The sequence below is a fragment of the Balaenoptera borealis genome, assembly GCF_965194805.1.
Source record: "Balaenoptera borealis genome assembly, chromosome: 17".
Lineage (NCBI taxonomy): Eukaryota > Metazoa > Chordata > Mammalia > Artiodactyla > Balaenopteridae > Balaenoptera > Balaenoptera borealis.
Window position 1 is genome coordinate 24,129,671 of NC_138876.1, and position 21,067 is coordinate 24,150,737.

Sequence of the window (21,067 nt, forward strand, 5' to 3'; positions counted from 1 at the left end):
GAAAATATATGTAACACTAATTTTCTCCAAGCAAATCAAATTGACCCAGGTACATAAATAACTAAAATCATGTTCCACTAAACAAAAAAGAATCATCATCAGTAGGGAATAACTCATAATCGAATGTGTGAATGGTTATTAACCGATTTTTGTTTTGTACATGAAAATAATGTTATATAAATAGTAGTTACTAATGTGTTTGTTATAGACTTCAAAATTTAGGAATATTGCTAAATTGTTTACTTCTTTCAAAATGCAATAAAATCAATATGTCTATCTATAGCCATTTATATTATGTGCCATAGCTCTTTTCTGAAAGAAATATTATAATTTCAAGTATAGCATCTCCTATCAAATGACTGATACTTTAGTTCTATAATGCTGACATTAAAAAGTCTTTATACCATAAAATTATTATAAATGTTTTTGCAGAATTCAGGTAAAGGCAAGAAACATAATTTAGTTGTACTGGTGGGGGATATCTGTACTCCTTATTTGTGTATCATGCATTAACACACAGGTGTTGCACGGCTAGCTAGGGAACGTCATCATAATACAAAAAGCTTAAGAATGGCAGTGAGACACATTTGGCAGTCATCAAAGTTTTCATCTCTGAAACATATTGACATCTTTTAATAGTGGTCCTGAGATTTACTGGTGTCACTTCCAATAAAATATTATTTGGCAAACTCAATTAAATTATTAACATAAATGATAAGAGACATCTTAATTCAGTGTTTAAATGATTGATATTTTAGGGGATTATGCTGTCAAATTTATTAAAATGTCTTGGGGGTTTCTCAAAGATGTATATGCTAAACTCTTTTTTTACTCAAGTATATTTAAATTTGATGTGACTTTCCTCATTCCTTCAGCATATTTACCGAATTTGGCTTATATGATTTCCACAAATACTTTCAAATCTAATTATATTTTCTTCAAAATATGAGCTTCATTGCTCATTGTGGTTTTCTTCAAACCATTACCATTATTTATTTCTCTCAAAAATTCAACTCTTACACAGCATGTTTTTATTTCCTAATACTGTCTTCATCTATTCACCTTTCTAAGCAAAGATACTTTGAAATAAAAAAAAGACATCCTTTTCATTCAAATTAATAAACATTTACTGATGTGTCAAGCAGTGGGATAGGAGCTTCATATACAAGTCCTTCTTTCCCCTGGGGCACATATTCAGGCACATAAAGAACTTCTGAAATTTAAAGTTGGCTGATCATTCAAAGCTTAATGCATTTAGAAGATGAGATATTCTCAGTACTTAGATATTTCACGATAGTTGATCTAACTTATATGTTCCAGGACTGACATGCACTTAAAGTCACATCATTTCACTGCATCCCCTTGTGCGTTTCTTGTTATGTTTAAAAACCACAATGATCTGACTCTTGTCAGCTTCTTCAGGAATAAATTGACTTTATTTACTCATTTTTCCTTTATCGGTAGGCAGACAAGAACATCATTAGACAATACGTTGACTAGGGACACGTCCTCAGTGTCAGGCTTTAGAACCATTTTTTAATTTTATCTGTCTTTGGTTGACATATTGTTGGTTTTCTCTTGGTGTTCTATTAGTTTACCACAGACTGTATTTGTTTTGCCAGAAAGACCGGGCCCTATTTTTTCCACACTTCAAGGGCATGGTCATTAGCATTTAGGGTTTTATAGGACTGACTGTCTCAATGACTTAAAATTGTATCAAAAGCAGTTATACAATAGGTGTTCCCAGTCATTCAGCCAGAGTCTTGAATGCACTTGTTAGACACAGGTTCTAACCTTATCAGGAAAATAAGTTTAATTTATAGCTTTCATAAGATAATTGGAGAGCTAAACTTAGGAATGCAGATAGTGCTGTTTCTAACAATACCCCTGTCTCTATCTAGACAAGCACATGCTGATAAGGACAGCACGATCCTCTCCACACCATCACCACCAAGATTCTTTCACTTACCCTTGATCTTGAGTCATGTGTTGAAGATTCAAAATCCTTGGTGGATTAAGGAAACCTAGATAACATGTTTTCACCCTTGCCACCAAAGGATAAGGATACAACATGTTCCTAACAACTTCTGAAGAAAACTCTTTTTCCCTTTCCAAGAATCACACAAATATGAATTTTTCAAAACTAGGAAGGTGATTTAGATGCTGGGCATTTTGACTTAAAAGTGTCTATTATTAAAGCCCAGAGGCATATCTTGTCATTAACTTTCATAAAATTTATATTCCAAGCAAAGATGGGAAACATGGATTAATAAACCTAGATTTAATGTGTAGTCCCATCTTACTACGCAGTTTACAAGAAATAGGTCAGAGAAAGTATATACCACTTGCTGTAAAATCATGAAAGAGTATAAGAGTTTTGGTAACTTTTTAAGACTGCATAGCTAGTAGGTGCCAGAATGCAGTTTCACAACAGTCATTTTTATTCATTAGACCAGTAAACAAACCATAATTCTTCATATGGTTCCCTATACTCTTATCTGATCTACAAGAAAGATAATGCTTGCTGTAACTAAGGAATATTTTTCATTTTTCAGTTCTTGTGTTTAGCAATAGCAAATTCAGACAAATCTGGATAAGGTTTGCCAACAATCATTCTCAGGCTATTTCTCAACTTCAGGTATTCTAAGCTTCTTAAATTGGATACACTGCAAACTATGATACATTTTTCCAAGTTTACCACAGTTGAGTAATTTATTGTGAGGCTGTGATTGCAATATCCAGTCTCATATAATAGAATATGCCATGAGAAACTATTAGACATTTACCTAAAACTGCTGTTGATATTTTAACTCCTGAATAAAAAACACCATCTGTTGGGACTTCCCTGGTGGTCCAGCGGTAAAGAATCCACCTTCTAACGCAGGGCACGCAGGTTCGATCCCTGGTTGGGGAACTAAGATCCTACATGCCACGGGGCAACTAAACCCGCATGCCTCAATGAGAGAGACTGCGTGCCTCAAAGAGAGAGCCCACACACCACAACTAGAGAGAGAAAACCCTCATGCTGCAACAAAGAGACCATGTGCCACAACTAAGACCCACCACAGCCAGAAAAAAAAAAAAAAATACAAACTGTTACTAGAAATTGTCTAGCTAGCTACATTCAAGAGAAATCTATTGTCACTACAAACTCAAAACAGTTTCCAATATTATTTTTTTATTTATATTCTAACATCAGTGAATAATAATGACTCTCCCTCTGTCAATGAAGACAAACTTCAGTCTTTACTATTGAAAACGCTGAACATTGTTTAAGATTCTTGTTAATTTCAAGAGCGCAATTTATTTACTAAACTGATTGAAACACTAGCAAATATAGACACTTTATGGCTTGAGAATGTAAAATGAAGTTTTAAGTTCAGTTCTAATTTACTGAAAATAAAGATGATTGTACTATTTAAATTACTGGGTTGTTGTGAAGAGTGAGGTAATTGATGTATGTGAAGCATCTAGCATTTGTCCTGACATATAGTAAGTACTTGGTATCTTAATATAGCTCTGCTGCCATGAAATTTTTCATTGAAAAGTGGATGTTAGTGTCTATTACAGTAACCCAAGTGAGGTATACCCCAGAGTACACTGAGCCTGGGTCAGTATAGCAGTACAGTATCAACTGTATCATGTTTCACCCATAACCCTAATCTGTACAGGGACCACCTCATGGTGTCCTATAGCTGGAGAAACACAAGTGTATTCGGATATAAACAAAAGAATATGGAGATTATGGCTCCTAGAAGATGACTTTGCCTATATAAGAACATCAAGGTGTATTCTATACAATGTGTTACATATTTATATGAGGTGGGGAATGGGCATTTTAGGAAAAATATTTTTAATTAAACTTGTGGTTTAGGACCTTTCAACCATGTCAGTTTCTCATTCTATACATTAATTTTGTTTTGCATTAAGGTAAATTTATATACAATGAAAGGCACAGGTCTTGAGTGTGCAATCTTATCTGCTTTGACAAATGCAAATGCACCTGGAATGAACATATAAATCAAGATTTAGAAATTCATTTCATCACCCCAGAAATTTACCTCTTGCTTCTTTCCAATCAATTATCCCCACTAGGAGGAAACCACCTCTTCTTCCACCTTTCTGCTATCATAGATTAATTATTTCTCCAGAGATTCATAAAAGTAAAATTATACATTATATATTATTTGTGCATGGCTTATTTTGTTCTACAAAATGTTTTGGAGATTATTCCTTGTACTTGTGTTTTCTCAGTAGTTTATTATTTTATTTCTGATTATTAATTTTCCATTATATAAATCTACACAAATCACTTTTTTGTTGAGATTTGGATTATTTCTAGTTTGAGGCTTTTATAAAGAGAGATGAAAAAACATCCTTGTATAAGAGTTTTCATAGCTGCAAATTGTTATTTCTCCTGGATTAACAGCTAGGAATAGAAATCCAGTGTCATAGGGTAGTTGCAGGTTTAACTTTATAAGAAACTGCCATACATATGATTTTTTAATTGGTTGTGCCATTTTATACCTCCACTACCAATATTTGGTCTTCTAATTTGGCCATTTGAGTGCATTTAAAGGCTTATAGAGCTGTGATTTCACTTTGCATTTCCCTGTTGACTACTGGCTGTTGAGAAGTTTTTCCTGTACTTATTAATCACTTCTATGCTCTTTTTAATAAATAAATAAACACCTTTTAAAGTCTTTTGCAAAATTCTATTGACTTATGATATTTTTTTGATTGCATGAGTTTATATTCTGGATATAAATTATTTGTTAGATACGTGCATTGCAAACATTTTCACCTAGTTTGTGGCTTATCTTTTCATTTACTTAACAGTACCTTTTAATAAGAAGGCATTTAACTTTGATGAATAGCAAAATTTTCTGGTTTTCGTTCATAGAAAATGCTTTTGAAGTCATCTTTGTGAAAACTATTAGTGCAAACATTTTCTTGTATGTTTTCTTTCAGAAGCTTTTTAGCTTTAGTGTTTATATTTATGTCCATGACCCATTTCAATTTAATTCTGGTATGTTTTGTAGTATAGGAGTTGAAGGTCATATTTTTCTATATATTTATTTGACTTTCTCAGTTTACTCGATGAAGAGATTTTTTTCTTCTCCACTGAGAAAGATCAGTTTATTTTGTTGGCCAAATTCTCATTTATTTGTCTATCCTAATGCAATACCATATGCTGTTGATTACTGTGATTTTATATTGACCTTGAAATCAGGTAGTATATGTCCTCAAATTTTGTTTTTCATTTTCAAGATTGTGTTTGCTATCACAGACCCCTTGTATTTCCATAATAAGGAAATCAACTTTTGAATCAACTTTTCAACTTCTACTAAAACAATAATGTCTTACAACTTTTGTTATTGCATTGAAACTAAAGAACAATCTGGGAAGAACTGATATTGTAACAATATTATACGTTCCAAAATATGATTATGGTATAGCTTCCTATTTATTTTATGTTTCCTTTATATTCTCTTTGCAATCTCTTGTAATTTTCAGCACAAAGCAAAGTTTTTACTCCAATTTGGTTAATTTTATTTCTAATTTTTTAATGTTTTTATGCAATTGTAAATGGTATTTAAATGTAATTTTTCACTGTTTTCACTGTCAGTATATTAAAACACTGTTATTTCTGTATAATGACCTTGTATACTACAAAGTTGCTAAATGTATGCACTGGTTTTAGTAGATTTTTAATATTTATTTAAATATTCTAGATAATCAATTATGGGCCTGCTAAATAAATATATTTTTACTTCTTCACTTACAGCCTTATGTCTTGCATTGATTGACTGACTGTTTTTTCTGCACCCACCAGGACTTTGAGGACACAGCTGAATGGAAATGAAGAGTGGACATCTTGGTCTGGCCTCAATCTTAGGAGAAATAATTCAATATTTCACCATTACATACATGCTAGCTAAATGTATGATGATAGCTAAAAAGATTTATCAGTTTTAAAATCAGACTAAAGAAATCCCCTTCAATGTCTAGTTTGCTGGGAATTTTAACAATTAAGAATTAGGGTTTGTCATAAATTTTTCTGCATTTCTTGAAAAAATATCCTTTCTTCTGTAACAATAATACACATTCTCAAACTCAACCAACACTACCTTATTTGAATAAACCTCAGTTAAGATATATTATCTGTTTTATATAATATTAGATTCAACTGGCTAATACTGTTTTATGGGTTTTTATGTCTATGTTTATGAGTACTGTTCGATAGAAATTATCCATGAAAATATTTGGCCATACATTTTCTGAGAAGCGTTTTGGTTATAGATCCAATTCATTCAATAGATATAAGGCTATTCAAGAGAGACTAGAAATAAACCCACACACCTACAGCCAATTAATCTTTGACAAAGGAGACAAGAACATACAATGGAGAAAAGACAGCCTCTTCAGCAAGTGTTGTTGGGAAAGCTGGACAGCCACGTGTAAATCAATGGAGTTAGAACGTACCCTCACACCATACAAAAAAATAAACTCAAAATGGTTTAAGACTTAAATGTAAGCCATGACACCAAAAACTCCTAGAAAAGAACATAGGCAAAACATTCTCTGCCATAAATCATACCAATGTTTTCTTAGGTCAGTCTACTAAGGCAATAGAAATAAAAGCAAAAATAAACAAATGGGACCTAATCAAACTTATAAGCTTTTGCCCAGCAAAGGAAACCATAAACAAAGTGAAAAGACAACCTACAGACTGGGAGAAAATATGTGCAAATAATGCAACCAACAAGGGCTTAATTTCCAAAATATACAACTCATACAACTCAGTAACAAAAAAGCAAGCAACCCAATCAAAAAATAGGCAGAAGACCTCAACAGACATTTCTCTACAGAAGACGTACAAATGGCCAATAAGTGCATGAAAATATGCTCAATAATGCAAATTATTAGAGAAATGAAAATCAAAACTACAATGAGGTATCACCTCACACTGGTCAGAATGGCCACCATCAAAAAGTCTACAAACAATAAATGCTGGAGAGGGTGTGGAGAAAATAGAACCCTCCTACAATGTTGGTAGGAATGTAAATTATTACAGCTACTATGGAGAACAGTATGGAGGTTCTTTAAAAAAACTAAAAATAGAGTCACTACATGATCCAGCAATCCCATTCCTGGACATATGTCTGGAAGAGATGAAAACTCTAATTCGAAAAGATACATGTACTCCAATGTTCATAGCAGCACTATTCACAATAGCCAAGATATGGAAGCAGCCTAAGTGTCCATTAACAGATGAAAGAATAAAGAAGATGTGGTACATTTATACAGTGGAATATTATATTCAGCCATAAATAAAATGAAATAATGCCATTTGCAGCAACATGGTTGGACCTAGACATTATACTAAGTGAAGTAAGTCAGACAGAGAAAGAAAAATATCATATGATATCACTTTTATGAGGAATCTAAAAAAATGATACAAATGAACTTATTTACAAAACAGAAACAGACTCAGACATAGAAAACAAACTTGTAGTTACTGAAGGAGAAAGAGGGGGAAGGATAAGCTAGGAGTTTGGGATTAGAAGATACAAACTGCTATATGTAAAACAGATGAATAAGAAGGTCCTACTGTATAGCACAGGGAACTACATTCAATATCTTATAATAAACTATAATGGAAAAGAACCTGATAAACAATATATATATACATTTGTAACTGAATCTCTTTGCTGTATACCAGAAACTAACGCAACACTGTAAATCAACTATAGTTCAATAATATATATATATATATATATATAGATGGATATGGCTATTCAGATTTTCTATTTTCTTTTGCAAGTTTTGTAACTTTTGTTTTCAAGTAATTTGTCTATTTCATGTGAATCTTCAAGTTTATTAGTATACATTAGATAATAATGTACCCTTATCATTTTAATATTCATATAATCTGTATTAATATCCCTTTGTCATTGCTGATATTTGGTATTTGCTTTCTCTTGATTAGATTTGCTAGGGACTTAACAATTTTATTAATTTTTCAAAGAACTTGTATGTTTAATATTTTCTATTTCTAGTGTTTTTTTATTTCACTGATTTCTGTGCTTTTAAAAATATTTACTCTTTTAAAGAAATTCAGATAAAACAATATTTTAAAGTATTTTTAGTACTACTTACCATATATATAGCTTATGATACTTTTCAGCCCTTGTACATTTGAGCTTCCATTTAGTATCATTTTCCTTCTATCTAAGGGTTATTGCTTTAGGATTTCTTCTTGAGTAATTCTGCTGGTTTCTCAGTTTCTGGTAGTATGTTTTGTTTTTAATCTGTAAAAGCCCATTCATTTTAATTTTTAAATAATATTTCACTGGATATTGTATTCTAAATTGATTTGTTAGATTTTAGCACTTTACAGATATCATTTAATTTTCTTGTATTTTCTATTGTTTCTGATGAGAACTGAGCTTGTTTTCCTGTCACAGTTTGGTTCCCAGAGAGGCAGATGCCAAAAGGAAATAGACTTTTAAGAGATTCTTTGAAATACAATGGCTACAAAGGATAATGAGAGAGAGAGCAGATCACAGCTGAAGAGAGGCTACAGACCATAATGCAGGTTTGACATCTGTGAAAAGAGAGAAAGAAGATTTGGTTAAGAAGAATGTTCCCAGGAGATTTCTGAGAAAGTCTTCACCAGACTGATAAGGGGTCACTGAGCAAAGTTTCCCCATTAGAGAAGCCTCAAAAAAGGCAGAAGGGAGGATTCTAAAGGAAGTATGGCCTTAGAGGAAATGGCATTGTGGATCTGAAAGTATAGTAGCTAAAAGCTACTATAGGCACCTATTCACTGCAGTCCGATCCCTTGAAGGGAGATGGGTGTGTTTGAGGGGTGGACAGACCCTAGGCCAATGTGTCTTTATTCTCTGGCTGAATTTAAATAAAAACCTGAACAACGTTCTCCTCTATCCTGTATATTTGGTCTTATAACAGCATAAGCCACTAGAATTCAGAGGTCACACTCTCCCCATTGTCAACATTTGGCTGTTCAGGGAAATTAATAAAATACATAATAGAGGAGTAAAGCATAGTATGTACCACATAGCATATATTTCAGCAAGGCACAAAGTTACAAGAAATAAAAGGAGAAACAATGTACTTTTAATGAGTCACAATTTCCCAGAACTTAAATCAAGAGAAGTGGACAATGGAAGATTTTCCCCATGTCTGAGATAATTAGAGCCTCTAGATTTTGAAGTAAGAAATTAATCTTTAAAGACCCATAACTACACTCTCTCAGGGGGTTGGGGGGGGGAAACTAGCCTGTGGGTAGGAGCACAGCTGCATACTGAAGTTGTGAATGTTATATTACAAGGGCACAGTATTTTCCTAGGTAGTATAAATTATAAGTATTCATACTTAGTGAGATGATTAGCTGTCTTGATTTTTTAACACCTACAGTTTGCTGGCTTTCCACGTTTTCAATTCTTAGGCTTAGTTTTATTGTTATTCTATTTTAAATCAATGTCCTTCTTTGGTCATTACTATATTTTGCCATAGACTCTCTAAACGTTTTTCTCCAGTTCTACCTAATCTATCATGTTTGAGTCACTATCTTTACACTTGATTCAACATTTAGTTACACTATATTTATTGTTTTAAAGAACTACCTTGTCATTATTGGTATTCAAATACTGGTAAGTGTGCAGTAATATGTCTTTTTTTGCTAAATTATATAAGGCTGTCATAATCTGGAAAAAAATTATTGTAAATTATTTCCATAAAATTTTCATTGCTGATTGAAACATTCAATTTACATTTCTAAGAAAATAAAGGGCATTCTGAGTTATCAAGGAATTTGAACTTTATTGCGAAAATGAAAATATGCATTAGCTAATTTAAATTTCAAAAATTTGATATGTTCCACTACTTTAAAAATAATCAATTTTATATGCCTGATATAGCTTGATGTAAACATTTGCTATAACTGAGAGAACTGGAAGTCTTTTTCTGCTAAGTTTTTTTTTTTCCAATTTTCCTGCCAAAAATTTAAAATTTCTAATGGTCCTATTCAAAACTATCATGGTTATAAATAAATAGCAGAAGAACTTCTGTCACTGGAGTCTTATATTCATGTCACACCTGTCACTTCCAGAAAGAAAAAGAACAAGGAAAATTTGTCAATCTGTCTCTTAACAATAATGTTTATGGAAATTCTAGATTTCAAAAAGATATATATTTTTAAACTTATTGAAAGTTTTTATTAGTTAAGGCAAGTGAGTTCTATCTCTCCAGTTATGTCTGTAAAAAGTTTTTCTCTGAAAAAAATACAGTTGGGAAATTATGAATTTAAGGACTTACCAGGTTTCTAAAATACCCTGTAAACTGCTAATGCCCAACTAAAAGGAAAGTGACATTTTTAAGAACGAATATATCCCATTTTATTCAGGACTCATTTAACAGCATGCGACAGAAATCTAACCTGAATTGGTTAGAGAAGAAAACAAACTAAAAATAGTTCATGTGTTTATAATAACAAGAAGGTCCAAGAGATTAAGTTGTTCTAAAATACACCTAGATCTAGAACTACTTTCCAACTTCTCAGTTCTCCCTGCCTTTACCGGTTTTCATTGTCAGATAAGATCATCGTGTGTGGGTACTATGTGTGACAGCAGTTTGGCAACAAGCTATCTCAACACAGTGATCATTCATATACTCACTTGTGAAAATAGAAGAAAACCTTACTAAAGTGGAGTCAAGAGGCCAGAAGTGGGTGCTCTCGTGCAGGTACCACTCAACATCAATGCAGATCCCAACAGAAAGAGGCTGCATCTCTGGCAGGAAGTGACCCTCCTTTATACTCCCTCCAGCAGGAGCAAAAAAGATTTTCTCCTTGCCTCACAACAGCTCAGCCAAGGAGCAACTGTCATAACTCAGCCAATGAAAAGCCACCATACTTCAAACTTTCGGTTTCCTCCAATGGATGTTTTGTTTACAGAAGCCCTCCCAACTTCCCCGTCTTCTCTATAAAAGAGTTTTTCTCCTTTGCTTTACTGGACTCTGGTCTGCCATAGTTGCGTGTCCCAGATGGTACTTTGCTGCTCCTGAATAAACCAGTTTTGCTGGTTAAATAACTGGCTGTTTTACTGTTTTAGGTTAACACACTTAATAAAAATTTATTGAGTGTTAACCGTGTGCTAAGCATTATTCTGGTGATTGGGAATATAGGAGTGAACCACAGAAATAAAACATATGGCCTCATGGAGTTTAGGTAATTATGATAAGTGACAAACAATTGCTAAAGTTCCTACCCACCTATCTCATTGTGCTGCAGACACACTGACTGATGTCTACTCTCCACATGTCTGGCCCCATCAAAATGTTTGACTTATACTTCAAATAATAACCTATTCAATTCAGCCTTCCCTGCTGACCCTGTTCAAAACTCTACCCAGTCCCACTATCATCATTTCCAATTCACTTTCCCTACTTTATTCAACATGGTGCTGTTGTAATCTTCCATGGTAGTGTTTATGGCTTTCCCACTTAGAATGTGAGTCCATAAGACTTTTTTGGTTCATTGCTGTTTCCCCAGTGTTTTGATTATGCCTGTCTCATGATAGGTGCTCACAAACATTTGGTGTATTATTAATAGACCAACCAGGTTGTCCAAAGAGCAGAATTGATGTCAGGTATTCTGAATCAGGAGTTTCAAAATTGTCAAAAGCTCTCTGTTTTACTGTCTATCCCTATCCCTATCTTTCTTTATCATCATGAAAAACTCTCTCCACATGCATCAAACTGCCCTCAAGCAGAGTCAAGACTAAATCATCCTTTAAATATTGGAATCCTACTGAAAAGACAAGTTTTATCTGCCCCAGCATTAATCTCTATTTCCTAAAAGTTCCCACAGATCCACTTTTGTGGTGGAGGAGAAGGGCAGTTTGGAAAAAAAAAAAAGGCAGCTCAGATCCGAAACCAGATGAGAAAGTTAAAATAACAGAAGCCTAGTTGATTTTTATTATTTGCTTCTTTCCAGTAGAAAATATCTAAGCTTATTCTCTAAATAACAATGGCTATTGAATAGAATTATCACCCCCAAATACTGTGTACTACTTAACTAAAGCAGTTAAAATATTTAGATGAGGGACACTCACAAGGGCATCATTAAAGCTATTCTAAAGTCTTCTGTAATAGAGATAAGGATACTGTGAGAAGATCCTTGGATTGGAATTCACAGCAAGTTACTTCACATTTTGGGGACACAGATTTTTCAATTTTAGAATTGAGATTTGACCAAAGGAACAGTAAAGCCATTTTCTGCCCTATAATCATTTATTCTAAATTGGGTATTTGTGGAATTAAGAAGTTTGGTGTATTTTTGAACATGTGATTTTGTATAAGGAATGTTTTTAGTATATATGACAATATATACCTGTAAGTGGACACATATCATGTGTGAAGTAACGTCTATTTGTTTTCTACTAGGGGCCTCCACAAATAAAAGTAAGACTACCTTTGTCAGATTCTTAACAAACTCAGGGAAGTTTATTTCTTTTGACATTGTTCTTTCTTTTTGTTTTTGGATTTAAAAAATATAAGAACATATTTTAAATGATTCGGACCTAGATACATAAGTTATGACCTTGTATCCATATATAAATTAGATGAGAGCTCTTATGTAACCAACACACTTTAATATAACATTTCTTCCTAGTTAAAATTAAACATTATTTTTATTAAAATGATGAATTAAAACTAAAAAACTCTAGATAGGATTATTTTACTATCTGATTGTAAGTGACAACACCTCACTGATGAGCAAAAAATGTACATAAATATTCACAATGTGCTGCTTCTTTACCAGGCTGTCTGTCAAGGGTCACTTATTGCCTTTATTAAAGATGTCTCCTAGGCAGTGCTCACCTGGACTGTTAAATGATTCATTCAAAACAAAGACACATTATTTAGCAAAATGCATTGTCCTAATTACTTTGTTACTATTATCTCCATACCTCAGAAGTTTTCTGTGATACTCATCTTCATTTGCTACTCTTAGCTTTATTACTGCATTCTCCCTTGCACAACTTGGACTATTTTTCTGCTAACTCACTGCTGATACTCTACCTAGATGGCTCCCACTGTGTCCCAACTCTTGAAACATAGACATCTTGTTGATTCTCTCATGTCATCCTTTAACATCCCATGCCCCATGCTGAATTTAGTTCAGCAGGCTCTTCAAATCAACTCTGTCTGTTCCATTGATTTCTAAAATTTTAACTTGGTAAACTCTTAATTTGGAACTCAGTGAAAAAATAAATTTTGTTATACAGATAAAATTTTCCCAATTCATTTGCCATGTTGTTTTCTATAGCATTACAGGCACTGCTAAGCATTTATTATGCAATGAATGAACAATTACATTTTATAAAAGCAAACAAAGGGCATAAATCCCAAAGTTCACAGTTTCACACTTGTATAGATAAATTAGATGCTGATGTTTGACCTGTCTCCAGGGAAGCTTAAAAAAAATTGAAATGCTGTCAAACTCAAATGGTAGTTCGAGAACAACAATAACGACGAAAAAAAAAAAAAAACATGCAGAAGTTTTATGTGAATATTTATATATACAATACAATATATATTCACATATTATGAGGTATTATCCTCGCTTCAAATTTACCTGCTATTTTCAAAAGACAACTATGTTAAAATGTGATGAATTAGAATTAAAGATGCAAAAGCTACATGTTGATGTCTAAAAAGAAGCAACTGCTAAGAGATTAGTAGAAACAAATATAATTGTATAAACACAATCCCAAAGGAGCAGGTGGAGGAGAAATTTCACCTTCACCAAATAACTGGACATAATGTTTAACATATGGGAGAAAAGAATGACTCTTTGACAGTATAACATAGTGGGTAAGAAGACAGCAGAGTTCAAATACTAGAACCAGCACTTCCTGGCTCTGAGACCTTGAGAACACCTCAGTATTTTCATGTGGAAGATGGGAATATTACCTATTTCTTACTGGCATGATGGAGGTTCAATTAGATAATTAACATAATTGTTTACTTAGCTAACTACTTAAAATATAGTAAATATCAATAATTTTGGTATTGTTTGTAATGAACATTACATTTGCTATTTGAATGTTTCTCGAAATTAGGGATAATACTTTGAGGTTGTATTTATTTATGCTCCCTAGATTTCTTCCAAGCAAACTGTAATTGTATTTTCCTAATTGCACATATATAGCAATCATTTCCTAATCCTACTCTGTCTTGCAATATACTCTGTTAAATAAGTAAATATGTTTTCCAATTCAATTTGTTAGCAATGAAGATAAGTTTTAACTGCAACATATAACTATGCAGTCTTCTGATGTTAATTCTCAAAGTGAGCTGTGCTAAAGAACGGTTTGACTTAATTTAATTAATAATTAAAATGCTGACGTAGTAACTTGTTACCCAATGGATTTTGAACATTTGGAACCAACTAAAACATGCACAAATAAAAACAGTAATAGTAGCAGCAGAGGTAAAACCAATATTAGTTAAAATTATAATAAGTAAAATTAATAATCTATATTTAGTGTTTTACAGCTTACAAAACTTTTGATAAATTCTTTAAAAAAATATTGTTCTTCCATGTACTTTACCAAATTTTACAATTGTTGTAATAACAATAATAGTATTAATAAATACAAAATAAACATTTTGGTATGTCAATTACTATTATTCTAAGTGTTTGATTTACAGATAGTATACAGAATTGCCTACAAATTGGATCAAAGCTATTATTTGCTATTTCAGGCATCCTTTTTGTTATTGGAGAATATAAAAGAAAATACCGCCTTGTTAATAGCATACAATTTCATTAAGAAATCTATAAGGTATTTCATATAAAATGCTTTCTATTTCCAGAGTTTGGTTGTAATATAGTGGAGAGTAAATGGCCAGTTATTATCACAAACTATTTGGAAATTTGTGACTGCCTCATCTCAGAGAATAAATGTCAGGAAAAAATGCTCTTTTCAGGCAAAATACTGAAATAATAGCTAATTAAAAATTCATTCGTGAAATATATAAACATTATCCATGGTCTCTTATAAGACATTCAAAACACTATTTTAAAACACTGTTTTCCTAATTTCGCAGGCAGAAATCTCAAACTGTTTAAAAATAATCTAACCCTATTAATGGGTTCATCTTGTTTCCCACCCAACCCGCAGATAAGAATGCTTGTAGGTAATTATACACTGTGCCTGTGAACTGGATAGCAAATTTAAAAGTTTTACAGTTTCTTAATATGATGGAAAATTGAGAAAATACTTGGCCAATTCTTTCCCTCTAGAAGGTAATAACATAGAGTTGGCAAAAATTGCTTCCTTTCAATGTTCTGATATCTGCAAGCTTACATCATACTCCCTGTAAAACATTATAATGCACAATCTTTGCTTCAAAACATAAAGGTAGAGAAAAACTTATTCTAATATTACAAAAATGTAATATGAACAATGTAAAAATCTCATGCAATTCCCAAAATCCCATTTTTAGATATTTGTTTTATATTTTACATTCCACTTCATTTTGTTCAAAATGAATTCTGTTGTAATTTGTGTTGGTTTTCTCATTCTTCCTGTTTGAAATCTTATTTAGCTGAAAGCCAGCACAGAAAAAAAACTCATTATGAAAAAATTATGTATAATTTGAAAAGGATCAACGTACTTATATTCATGAATTTTTATTCAGAAAGCTGTCAAAGTGAAACTATTTAAGAAAATAAAAGACAATGTATTTTTTCTATTAGGGAACTTAATCCACATGAATGTAAGTGAAGGAATCTGGGGTAGCCATATTTCTATTAAGTGATGTTTATATACATAGTATAAGTAACATTACCTGAAGTATTATTTAAATGTATTACATTAATTCAGCAGTTTTTTAATAGATTGGGAAGTGGAGACCTTTCAGCTGCAGTCAACCCCATATCTGTGTGAATTTAATTTTTCCTGGGTTCATATACAGTTGATTTTTGAAATAAATTATAGTAATAATCTCTACTATTCCAGACTGTTTTACACCTAGCCTGAGTCAAATATTAGCTATACACCTGGCCCTTACATAACTAAACCAAATCTATTTAAAATAAATTTTACCAACACTTAATGTAGGTAAACTTAATCAGTTTTCACAGTGGTACATAGGCTGTATCTTCATAAACATCGGCGTCTTCAGCCCACATCTATGCTGAATCTCTTCCTATTACTTATAAGGATAAAATGTATTCCTCTCCATGGCAGACCTTCTTTCCATGCTATCATCCTGTCCGTGTCTCCTGTTCTCTCTTCTCCAGGGATCCTCTCTCCATGACGGTCCTTTCTTCTTAGGTATTCAGCCTTCTCTCTCCACTGACTCCTTGTTTTCAGAATGTAAACATAATTAAATTTCCATCATCTTTTATATGTAAAACTCCTTGAACTCTAGATGTACCTTTACTTCTACTTCTTCCTCTCCTTTTTAATAGCTAGTCTTTAAATAATATTTCCTAATTTCTTTAAAAAGAAAGCATGTGCATTGTTTAAAAAAAAAAACCTCAGAAAAGCTCAAAGAAGAAAACTATGAATAATTATAGAACCACCAAAAATAGGAATTCTCAACATTCACATATAAAAATCATATATTCCTGCCTATGTACATAAGTAAGTAAATATTTTAACAGAAACAGGACCAAACCACACATGCTGTTTGAAACAGTTAATATATAAGATTAAATATTATTTGGCAAGAACAGAAAATTTCTACTGTATGCACTGCAGTCTGGGTCTGTCAGCAGCATGTCAATGAGACTACTCTTGCAATGTCACCACTGCTTTTCTAATTTCCTAGGAGAAGGGGCACTTTTAAGAATTTCTATCAATGGCTAGTTTTTATCACTCATTTCCTGATCTTTCTCTTTGCTATTGTATCACCTCTGTCTTCTGGATTCTGTATACCTCCCTGGCCATTCTGTGCCCTTCCTGCATACCTAAATAATCTCATCCACATCCATGATTACCATTTTAAGATGATTCTCCCAGAATGATTCTCTGATCCAGCCTTCTTTGACCAATGGTGTGTGTGTGCGTGCACCTGTAACTAAATATGTATCTAAACATCTAAAAGACCAAGCAACTGACATTCAATCTAACAAAAACCATATTTATCATTTTACTCATAAAAAATGTTTTCTTGGGAGTGTCAGGCCATACCTCTGTTTATCATTTCCAACTCAGTTCATCCTCTCACTAGGTGGTATTTGCATTAGATTCTATTTCATAAAAATACATCTATTTTTAAAATTTATTTATTTTTGGCTGTGTTGGGTCTTCGTTGCTGTGCGCGGGCTTTCTCTAGTTGCGGCGAGCAGGGGCTACTCTTCGTTGCAGTGCAGGGGCTTCTCATTGCGGTGGCTTCTCTTGTTGCGGAGCACGGGCTCTAGGTGCGCGGGCTTCAGTAGTTGTGGCACTCGGGCTCAGTAGTTGTGGCTCCCGGGCTCTAGCGTGCAGGCTCGGTAGTTGTGGCACACGGGCTTAGTTGCTCTGCGGCATGTGGGATCTTCCCAGACCAGGGCTCGAACCCGTGTCCCCTGCATTGGCAGGTGGATTCTTAACAGCTGCACCACCAGAGAAGCCCCCCAAAACACATCTATTTATTCCCTCTTCTCACTACTTTCTTTAGTACAGGTCAGCAACTTTTCGCACAGGTCATTGCAAAATCCATCCCGGTGGTCTATTTACCACTTGTCTTTTCACATCCACATCCAGTAGAGGTACTACCACTATTTCCTAAGAAGAAACTAAATTATATCATTAGCCTGCTTAAAATCTTTTAAGGCTATCAATTAACCATCCTTTGCATACCTGCAGCAACCTTATGTCTTCATTTCTTTCCTGCCCCATCTCAGCCCACTTTGTTTGCTTGTTTGTCAGACCTATCTTCTAGCTGCCCTTGATTCTATTCTGCTACCTCAAGAGACTTGACATATGCTGCTCCTTCTACCTCAAATATCCTTCCCTTCTTGTTCACTAGTGATTTCTAAATGCTCAAGCTTCATCTGAAATCTTCTCAGGCCTTCACAATAAAGTAAGTTTATTGTTTACTTTCCAACTTCTTTAGTATATTATGTGCATATCATTTTATGCATATCTTTGATGTATATCAGCTATACCTATTTATATACATCACAATATATTTAGATTGATTTCACTTATACCCTCTAACTCCATAATTTGCATCTCTGTCGAGTTCTACTTGACACCAAATATTTTGTTATTTCCATTTGTGTATCCATAGTGCCTGGCATGTAATAAAATTACTAATGGTGACAAATATTCACTGACTGGTAATTCTTTGTATGTATAACAAATATATTCTTACATCGTATTTGAGAGTTCTTAAGAAGACCTATGATTTAGAAGTCCCACCCACTACAAAGAATTTAACTTTCCCAAGTTTAAATGGCTAGAAAGTGGCAAACATGGGATTTGAACCCTAGCATTCTGGTTCTACAGCCTCTTTAACACTCAATATATATTTGTGTAATAGACAAATGAGCAAATGAGTGAATGAATGAATGAATAAGAACATAAGTTTTTCACAAATGCTTCAGGTTTTCTTTTTCTTTTTAGTCTCAATCAGGGTTTTTCAGTGAGTCCAAATTTGTTCTCTGATATATAATTCCCTATGTCTTTAATAAATATAGTTTTATAATAATTAAATCAGAAATATATACCTGAAGTCAGAGTCCTTTTGCTCAACTATCAACTGAGAGCACAAAAGAGAATTCTGTGAGAGTAGAAAGGCAAGTAGGGCCTTACGTAGCATAAGACTTATCTCCGTCTTGCCAGCCCATTCTGCATTTCAAACAATCGTATAGGCGGGCTCCACAATACGGCTACACAGCGAAACAATTTGTTCCTAGTATTTCCAGCCCAAATTATTCAGTTTTGATGCAAATATCTAATATCAAATTCAAAAACTTAAAAAATTGGACAAGGGCTTCCCTGGTGGCGCAGTGGTTAAGAATCCACCTGCCAATTCAGGGACACGGGTTCAAGCGCTGGTCCGGGAAGATTCCACATGCCACGGAGCAACTAAGCCCATGCACCACCGCTACTGAGCCTGCGCTCTAGAGCCTGCGAGCCACAACTACTGAAGCCCATGCGCCTAGAGCCTATGCTCCGCAACAAGAGGAGCCACCGCAGTGAGAAGCCCGCGCACCACAATGAAGAGTAGCCCCTGCTCGCTACAACTAGAGAAAGCCCCCGCACAGCAACAAAGATCCAATGCAGCCAAAAATAAATAAATAAAATAAATTCTTTTTAAAAATTGGACAAAACAGAGCAGCAAGAAAAATATAATGCACAATAGTCTGGAGGTAATGATCATTTGAGCCATCTCACATAAATGCATTCTTTTCCCGGACAAAGCACAGTACATTTTCTCCAGTGCTGGAGCAAGCCCAGAGTGACTAACCACATTTTCACACTGAAGATTGGGATATGGGAAACACAGGACAATTTTCATAACTGAAATTTATTGATCTTTTCCAAAATGTAGTCCCCGTGATTTCAGAAATATCATAAACAAAAATGTAATGTAGTATTGCAATGATAATGTTGTGTTGATGTAAACAATTTTTAGAAAAACTGGAAACTACCATCTCTCTTCAGGTGAAATGCGTTATGCCATCATGATGTCTATGTCTGCCACCTGCAACTGAAAGAAATGTTTCCTCTAAAAGAAAAGTCTGTTATGCCCTAAGGTAGGTAATTTCCTCTCAGAAAAAAGAAAGGTACAGAGAGAAGAATATGAAAAATAACAGTTCAGACTTTAAGCAGCAATGGCTTGAATAAGAATGTCATTACTGAATCATCCTAACACGAAGGGGAAAGAAATCATCCTGCAAGACAGATGATAACACAAGTATTAGAACTGGGAACATAGTCCCGCAAAACTGGTAATTATCAATGCCAACTATACTATTTAGGAAATCAGAATATTATACAGACATTAAAGGAAAAATGCTAAATTAGCTGGAAAAAAGCTGTGCCTATATGTCCCATTAGCACAGTTATTTTAGTAAGCACCTACATGTTCAGTCACCAACATGCAATCATGAAAGAAATTTGGCCACGTGGAAGGCTGTGTAGGCAATAAAGAAAAATAAAACAACCAGAAAATTTTATTTAGTATATCATTAAAACAGAGGAAAATAACCTAATGATTTGGATTGTCTTCAATTCACATTTTCACTAAAAATACATACAATGGTCTAAGTTAGAACCAAGAATCAAACAGCCTGTGCACATTGTTGATATTACCAAAAATTAAATAGCGGATAAGACTTATATAAGAAATTTAGATACTCATGAAAATATGAGACTTGTTTTTCTTAGAATTCTACTTATAGTGCTTGTAACAGAAATGCAGTCCTGTGTCAGGCAAGATTAATTCAGTACAGTTAGGTGAAATTTAACATAAATATCTCCCTCAGTTCCTAATACCCCTCTTTTAACTATACTGAAACTCTGTATATAAACATGGACTTCTCTTTAACTATCAAATCTACACCCACACAGTTAACCTAGTTTTAGCTTCCTTCATGATATCTCAAAATAATAATAATTATTTTGTTAATAGTTATTATTATTTCTCAATCAAGATTTCTTTTAATTAATTAACCCTGTCTCTTGCAGGTAATAAAAATATGATTTTATTAAGGTAATTTATAATAAAAACTGAATGACTGAGGGATTATTTCCCTAAGTGACTTTTTGAGGTAGAATTTCACTTGGAGATAGAAATTCTAAAAAGTACATTCAAGTAGAAGTGTATGAATATTTAATTAGTAAAATGCATGGGGCAGTGATTTTGAATCATAGTGTCATTTAAATTTCCTTTCCATAATGCTAGTTTGTTTCTTCCTCAGTCCATTATTATGCCATACTTACCAGAATCAACAATTTTATGGATACATACACAAAACAAAATCTCAAAATAAAAGATGAATTCCAAGTTACAAAATTAGATATCCAAA